The sequence below is a fragment of the Scylla paramamosain genome, chromosome 10, assembly GCF_035594125.1.
Source record: "Scylla paramamosain isolate STU-SP2022 chromosome 10, ASM3559412v1, whole genome shotgun sequence".
In the NCBI taxonomy this organism is placed as follows: Eukaryota; Metazoa; Arthropoda; class Malacostraca; order Decapoda; family Portunidae; genus Scylla; species Scylla paramamosain.
This window is the reverse complement of record NC_087160.1, coordinates 3,291,667-3,299,720: the sequence shown is the minus strand read 5'-3', so window position 1 is coordinate 3,299,720 and position 8,054 is coordinate 3,291,667. Positions and strand designations below refer to the sequence as shown.

The 8,054-nt window shown below is 41.5% G+C and overlaps 1 protein-coding gene across 6 annotated transcripts in view; it reads left to right on the top strand.

Moving 5' to 3' along the window:
• LOC135104111 (homeodomain-interacting protein kinase 3-like) overlaps window positions 1–8,054 on the top strand; it is a 33,772-nt gene continuing 25,718 nt past the window's right edge. For 2 of the 6 annotated variants that reach the window (XM_064011090.1, XM_064011091.1), the window contains exon 1: window positions 13–390. The gene's annotated coding sequence lies outside the window, so the exon portion shown is untranslated. Of the gene's footprint in view, window positions 391–8,054 lie in introns of all 6 variants that reach the window. The other 4 variants (XM_064011092.1, XM_064011095.1, XM_064011089.1 and 1 more) reach the window with 4 other exon arrangements.

Here is an 8,054-nt window from a genome sequence, read left to right as displayed (position 1 = left end):
TCGACGTGAAGGTGAGAGCAAGGCAGGGTGTGCTGGCGGGGACACGCGTGCAGGAACAGTGTGAGGATTGAAGAGAGTGAAGGCGGAGTGAGTGAGAGGCTCAAGGGGGAAAATAAACTCACTTTCCTGTCCACTCCCCGCCTTTTACCATGAACAGGGGACAGAATCGGGACCAAGCCCCCCTCGTGTGTTGTGCAAGGGATGTGTGAGTGTGCGTGCAGCCTCCGCAACATGAAAACTAGTTAGTAAGGGAAATGGGGATGAACTGACGAAGGCAAGGCAAGGCGAAAATGGCTGACGCGTGAGGGAGTTGCCAGGTGCTGACGAAGACGGTGTAGTGTGCTGCGGAATGCTCCAAGACGCGGCCAGGAGGTGGAGTGAGACCAGCAGGTAAGCCAGGCAGGTGCGGGAGAGGCCGAGGACCACCTGGGAGGGGAGTGTGAGGCGTGACAGTGGTGGTAAGAGGGAAGCTGCGGTAGGAGGAATGAGGCAGCTGGTAACGGGATGACCTTCCGTACCTCACACACCTTCCTTTTCACACCTTTACTCTTCAGGTGATGGTAAAGTTTTTTTTTTCAGGACTGAGAGAGGTGTGAGTGAGGCGTGACATTAATGCAGGAAGGAAGGAAGGGAGGAGGAAGCAGGCAGCTGGTAACGGGATGACCTCCGTTCTTCCCGACCTTCCTTTTCCCTTCCTCCTTCGCAACTTTCTACGTCTAAAAGTGTTATGAGTGTCCGTGGGTGTGAGGGTGAGGCGTGACAGTGAGAGTAAGGAAAGAGGAGGATAAGGGGGAAGAGACAGATGGTAACGCGATGACCCTCCTTCCTTCCTCTCTCTGGTCTTGTCTACGTCAACTATTGTCCCCAATGACACAGGAAGGCCTTGTAGTGCTTGGGGGAGCCTAGCTTGCTGGCTGTTAGCTGCTTGCTGTGGTGAAGGGTAAGTCATGTCACCTCATTAGAAATATAGATATGAATTTTTACTAACCTCATAACATGTCTGAAATTATTGTATTTATTATTATTATTATTATTCTTTGCATAGAATGATTAATTGCCGTAACAGGTATGAATAAGACTTATTAAGGAGTATCCTGGTGTAAGAGGAGATGGAGGAGTGTGGTGGCACCTGTGGGCTCACCTGTGTGCTTGGGGATCAGGTTACAGTCTTGAGGGAAAGTGAGATGTATCCTTGATGAGGGAAACTTAGGAGCTTGGTAGATATGCTAGGCAGCTGGATGGATGAAAGCTTTATTCATCACAGGAAAATCTCTTCATCCTTACTGGGAAAACCTAGTGACTCATGGATGTTTAAGAAGAAGAGGGATTACCAGTGTGTACTCATGATGGTGAGGGAAGCATTGGATTCTGGAAGGTATATTGGGTATATTAGGCGGGAGTATCTTTATCCACAGTGGGGAAATAAGGTGACTGAAGAGAAGGGATCAGATTACCTGTACTCATTGACCTTGATGTGGAGGGAAACTTAGGAGTGAAAAGGTAGGGAGGATGGTAACTTTGTGGAAACTTTATAATGAGGAAAGAGTCTTCATCCATAGTGGGGAAAAGAGGTTGACTTGATGATTGAGAGAAACTAGTATTAACTGTTATTTGTGTCCCCCTCCCTCCACAATGACACTTGCAAAACACACCTGTAGGCCACACCTGCCTGGCTAACATAGGTGTGCCTCAGGTGTGTTAAGGTAGTAAAACAGTGGCACCTGCACCCCTGAGACAGTTGGTGCATTTCCTCATAGCTTTAGGTTATAGATAGTGTGGCAGTTCCTCTTCCTTCCTGAGTGCTGAGCCATGTATTGTGAGGGGGCATTGTTGTCCTCACATGAGGGATATAGTGGGAGTGTTGCACAATGTGAAGGTTGTGGTGGTGGTGGTGGTGGTTGTGCTGCTGCTGCTGCTGCTGCTGCTGCTGCTGCTGCTGCTGCTGCTGCCTGTCTGCCATTATTGTCACTTTACTCACCCTGTGGGCCTCACAAATCCTATACTGTTATGACAGCAAGGGCAGCAATCCACACTACTGAGACCTCATCTACAGGCTAAATAGTATTATGTATGAATTAACAAAATTGTGCAACTGGAAAGTGAATCATTCCAGTAAGGCTGAACAATAGAGTGAAATATGTCAGGAGGATTTATACAGGACTCACCTGGTTTGCTATCCAGAGTCATGTCATAGATAAAGGGCAGATCAAACATTGACCCTTTGGTCTCCAACATATGTAAAAAGTCAAGTCAAAAGGAGAAAGGACCTGAGTTGTGTTGAGTATGGGATTCAGCATTATAATAGTGCAGTGCATTCATATAGTAGTTGTCACAGTGTTGTGAGATAAATGGAGGGACTGAAAAAATAACCCTTGCAAAGAGTTCAAGCACTGTGTCTGAAATGTTACTTTCTGTCAAGCAGAGTAATGAATTCCTTATTGTGGCAAGTTGTGCATATAAGAAATAATATTGATCCCAATACAAATCCTTTAGGGCAGCCACTAACTGTACTGTGCTGGCTTATCCAATCATATATTAAGAATTGCCAAATGATATGTAGATAATAGCCAGTTACAAAGAAAAATAAAAAATAAAAAATCGGAAGTTTCACTGTTAAGGGGGGTTGAGAAAATAAGGGTTGATGATTCCAGTAGTTTATTTTACAAAAAGTACAAAAATATAAATGAATAAATTGCAGTTGGTTAAGGAAGAACCAGATGGATTAGCAAAGCAGGTATGAGTGGGGAAGGTCTGCCCTCAATGTTGACTGGAGCCAGAAAAACAGTGAGGGACTAACACAATGTCCTGTGTCACGTCCTTCCCTTTTCCTCTTCTTCCTCTACCTGACTTGGACTTGTCTGATTGGCTGTTTCTTCCTCTGGGAACTACATTTTATCTTTGGGTTTGTCTTCCTTTCACCTTTTCACTATTATACCTATCCTAAATCCTCCTTAACCTGGTTCTGAGAAAATTATCTCGGGTAATCTTTTCATGGGTTAAATCCCTCTTGGAAACAAAGCAGAGATGTGTCACACGTGTGATTTGAATGGAGGAAAGTGGACAGGAGTTGGGTAGATTTTAGGAGGAAAACTACTGAGGATTCCCCCCCCCCCTGACCCAAACAAATACCACGATACAGTACATGAGGTTGTAATTTGTAGACAAACAATATTGAACATTAAGTCAAATATCCACTTGCCCATGCCAAGCTCAGCCACCCACACAGTAACTCAAACTTGCCGAGAAGAATCAAATGATAGAGTGCAGGAGACTTTAGGGAAATTGTGTTTATTTTTGTGTTGGTGCTTGTGGGTGGTGGTGGTGTGTTGGATTATCATGTGATAGTGACAGTCTTCATTAGGAGTGTAGGTCAAGAATAGCATGCATTTTTATGTATAATTATTTTATTTATTTATTAATTTGGTTGTATGTATATTTTTACCATGCAGTTTTGTGTTTTGTACTTATTTATTGATTGTAGTATAATGTTTTCTTTCAAACAAACGTTTGTTCCCGTGTCTTGCTGGAGCCATGGGCACTTACTGTATGGCTTGTGCGGCTTTTATTTATTTTGGCCTTGGATCGTTAGATGGTTTGGTCAGGCTGAGGCTGTGGGATGAACAGACCACCTGTGCTGAAGTTCATGAGGAAACTGTGTACTATGCATGGAAGTGTTTGAGCAATGAAAAGATAAACTGAAAAGAAGGCTCTTATTTTATGTACTGGGAAAGTGGGATGAAAGGTTTGATATTGAAGTCTTGTATCATAAAATTCAACATACAAGAGAGGGGAGGAGGCGGCACATTATAGGCAGTAGGATCATGAGAAGTGAGAAGAGATAAAACTACTAAATCCAGCACAGATATTATAACAAGAACAGTAAAAGATAGAAGATTGTAATAACACAGACAAGGAATGTTTGAGGTGAAAGAGCATGGCTGCAAAGTTAGTGTAGGTGAAGATCCTCTCAAAACTACTGAAGGGTGTGGTACATGCAAGGTTGATTAGTTGCCAGTGTTAGTGAGTAGAGAGGATGGCTTAAGATGATGGATTATATAATTTTACCTCAGCATTGGATATAGTAAAGATGTAAGGAGTAAGAGAAAGTTAAGTAAATAGAATAGTAGAATAGGCACTAATTACACAGTATGCTTTATTTAATGGAGGCACTTGAGTTGTAAGTCACAGAAGGTCTTGGGTTATTTCTCACATTGAGTTTTGTTACTTCACATAATTTTTGTTAGTTCAGTTAGTAGAAAAGGAAAGTAATTTGAATTCATTTATATGTGTATGTGTCTATTTACTTGTATTTATTTTTATTATTATTTTATTTATTTATTTATTTACTTATTTGTTTTATTTATTGATTTAATTAATTTATTATATATATATATATATATATATATATATATATATATATATATATATATATATATATATATATATATATATATAATTTATTTATTTATTTATTTATTTATTTATTTATTTTATTTTATTTTATTTTATTTATTTTTCTTTTAAGCTGAAGAGTGAGTGGGGTGAATGGTTTAGGTGAGATGAATAGACATTGCAGTCTGTTCAGGCCATCTAGACCTGAACCAGGCGAGCTGCACAAGGGAGCTGATTACTGGATGGGCATGGCCATAGGATCACTGCTTGAATTTCTTTTGGGAATACCTTGCTTTCTAATAAAGGTTGAATAGTATCTGAGAAATTTGAGATTTGCATGACAAGGGAACATTCTTGCCATGTACTTTGTGTGTGTGTGTGTGTGTGTGTGTGTGTGGAGAGAGTTGACTGCAGCAGTGGATGCATCTCAGGCCAGGCTTGATTGTACCATTCCAGCTTGAGAATGTGGATGTAGGACACTGTATAGATTTGTATTCATAAATGTCAAGTTTCTGCTTTCAGCAGTTTATAGAGAAATACCATATGAAGGTGTTCCTCATATTCATTCTTGGTTTGTCTGGCATTTATAATGTTCAAGTGTCTATTGGAAGATGTTATCATGATTTTCTAATGCAAGTTTGTTCCTTAACCATTGGAAAGCACGTCTCAGTCAGTCATATCAAGTGTTACCTCACAAGAATGGCACAGTCTGGTGTTATCCTCAAATATGTAGTGTTTGTCAGTCTCTAATTGTATGTGACAAACTGTTTCACAAGGTTAATGAAGTTGCCATCTGTCCTTGGTACTGGATGAACAACTACTTGTGTGCATTGATTTATGGTCTGAGAGTAGCAAGTGGAGAGTCTTATGTGTCTTTTATCACAGCCTGAGTAAGTCCTGGGTGTGAGTTTACTGCAGTGATGCCTCCAGACTGTGAGGTAATTGTATAATGAACAATCTGTCATCCTCACTCAAGCACCACAAATTGGTACATTGGGTTGATGTCCTGACTTATTAAGCTGAAGGGAGTGCACAGGCTGAGTTGTTGCCATTATTACTGCTGCTCCCGCCACCACCAGCCATGAGTTGTGGTTCGTGGCCTCCATACTCGAATGTCAGACTTGTTTTGCAGCTGAAAATTATACACTAAAAGCAGGTCACACCACAGGTCTTTCACTCACAAAAGTCTTGTCCATGTATAAGTTTGGCCATTAACATCCAAACGTTATTGTGAAATCCCAAGGAGTTTATAGTATTTAACATTGAAACTATGGATATCCTTACTGAGGAATATACAGGAGGATGTAATCTCTGCACTCCTTTCACATATAAAAGTATCAGATGTGTTGAGATGAATTAGTGCCTTCAGTGTGTACTTATTTGCTATCTTTGAATGGGTGTTTGTGGGAGGCACTTAGGAAATACATTTTGTAATAGGAGTGTATTATGCTACATTAATATTCTGATGTCTGATTTGCACACTTTTGCAGAATACTCTTGTTGCTGCAAATGTGACTAAGAACCATCCACTAATGATTAAAAGGTGTGCACTAGATCAAGTAGTGACAATATAATTCCATAAAATTTGGTTGCAAGAGTGCCCCAAACAGTGGCAGCATTGCCCTGACTCATCTTCATGCTTGGGAAGCCAGCAGTGTACTTAGCACCAGTTGCTTGTACAATGTTGCCATGGTGACCTCTACACAGTAATTGTAATGTTGGGAACAGTATGCCTATTAATTGTCTTGCAGAATTGCCAGTTGATGGCTGGTGTGTCTCAGGGAGAATGGTGCAGCTGTGGGCATTTGTAACCTCGCATTTGTCTTGCTTACTGGTGCTGTGCCTTCTTGCTTGGAAATGCAAGTGAAGGATTATTATCACATGAAAGTATACATATAAATGATGTATAAGATGGACACTCTTCTTGGTTTGTTGTGTTATGTGTGAACAGCAGAAAACTTAGAATGCTACTACATATATAACTATGAAGAAAGTGATTGCAGACACTTCTTCATGACGTACTTTGATGGTGACAGCTAACAGTGTGTTAGGATATTAGACAATGATGCTGAGTGTGAACAGAGAATGACACAAATGTCATGGTGCAGCAGCACACTTGGGGGGCAAAGAGGTTCCTTCCATACTCCTTAGTCAAGACCTCTTGGTCTCATAATCTAATCTTTCTTGTGGTCTCTTGCAATTATAAAGAGTCAGTACTACATCTTGCCTTACATTACACAGTGATGCTTTGAACCTTCACTACTGCACAAGTGTTAAAATAGTAATGTATACAAAAACTTGTACTCATGACAGCTGCAACAGTTGGTGTGACCCACTGATAATTGTAGTGACACTTGGGTATGTCAGGAATGGTAATGCTGTGATTGATGCCTGCCATGCACTGCTGTAATTGTACAGCTGTGGCAAGGAGTGGAATACCTAACCTAGATACTGAACTCATTTCCACCCCTTTGTGTTTTCCTTTAATTTTAGGCAGTCTGATCTCACTGTGTCCTTACTGAACATGACAATTTAGGGATTCTTAGCAGATCAGAGGACTTCTGATTGAGGGAAAAAGCTAAACACAGTGGAGGTGAGTGTGGTGTCTTACTCAATAAGTGACCATGACTGCAGCCACCCAGCCATTAAGAGAGAAATCTTGTTGGACTGAAAGGCAACACTCACCACAACTTTCTGCCAGAGTTGTGGCAAATACATATGGCTTTGTGGTGACATGTGGTGCATATAGTGTGCTGCATCTACAATGTTGTGATTAATTGGGACAGGCAGTGTGTTCTGGTTATGATGTTAGTTAACAAAGGTAATCAGTAATGGTAGTGAGAAGTGTGTTTGAGAGAGAGAGAGAGAGAGAGAGAGAGAGAGAGAGAGAGGGGGGGTAGTGTGAGTGTGATACAGTACAGAGTGTGTGTGTGTGTTTGAAAGAGAGAGAGGGGAGGTGGGGGGAGTAGTGAGTGTGACACAGTACAGTGTATGTGTATGATAGTGAGTGAGTGTGCCACAGGGGTGGGGAGGGGAGTTGGTTAGTGAGTGGCATGGCACAGAAAGGTTCCGTGAGAGTGGAGTGATGAAAACCAGTTCTGTGGTTTCTGTGTGAGGTGTGGCACATCATGCACTGGAGGGACTGGTTGGTGGTGGAGTGTTGCACCACCACCACCACCACCACCACCACAACTAAGTACAGTGAACCTGGGGCTAAGTTTCATTAAGAGGTTCAGTATGTGTGGTGATGGTGGGTGTGGTGTGGCAGTGCTGGGTTGTGATAAGATTGGGTGTGGTGTGATCACTTCATCACCACCACCTGATGTACTTCTTATCTTTTCAGTAAATAACAAATGAGAAGAATTATATTTTCCTGAACACATTTTATGGAGTGCAGGAAAATGGTTCAGTGTATGCTGAGTGTATTGTAAGAAGCCTGCAAAGGTGCAACTCATTGTTGTGAAGTGTTGTGTCAGCAGCTGGCCTGGGTGGTAGTGGTGGTGGTGGTGGAGGAGACCTGCCACTTACTGCCAGGGCAATGCTGCTAATCATCATTGAACTAAATAAGCATGGTATGGTGGAGCAACTAAATGAAAAGGAATGTTGAACATCTAAATATACATAGTGTGACTGAGCAACTAAATAAACACCTTATGGTTGAC